The sequence below is a fragment of the Hyla sarda genome, chromosome 2 (assembly GCF_029499605.1).
Source record: "Hyla sarda isolate aHylSar1 chromosome 2, aHylSar1.hap1, whole genome shotgun sequence".
Classification (NCBI taxonomy): domain Eukaryota; kingdom Metazoa; phylum Chordata; class Amphibia; order Anura; family Hylidae; genus Hyla; species Hyla sarda.
The window spans coordinates 76,632,718-76,633,077 of record NC_079190.1 but is presented as its reverse complement, the minus strand read 5'-3'; positions in this window follow the sequence as shown (position 1 = coordinate 76,633,077).

Here is a 360-nt window from a genome sequence, read left to right as displayed (position 1 = left end):
GGATAACAATAAACAATAAAAAGAAGTCATCTTTATGCAATTGTTTGGAATGTAATCTTGTAAAATGTTAATAATATGACAATATCAAAAGAGGTTGTCTTCATGACACAACCACGTTAAATAGTTTGAGAGCTGCCATGGTCATAGTAATGTTATGTTTTTATACAGTGAGATAACATTATTTGTAGGGCTTTTTTAACAGTAGTATTTCTTAGAATTTGTAGGTCTTATTTTTCAATTTAGATAGATAGGAAGATAGATAATGGGTAGATAGATAGTTGTAGATATATGCATCCCTTTACCATCATGGTGGTAGAATTTAAAGTGGTACTGCGCCCCTAGACATCTTATTTCCTATCC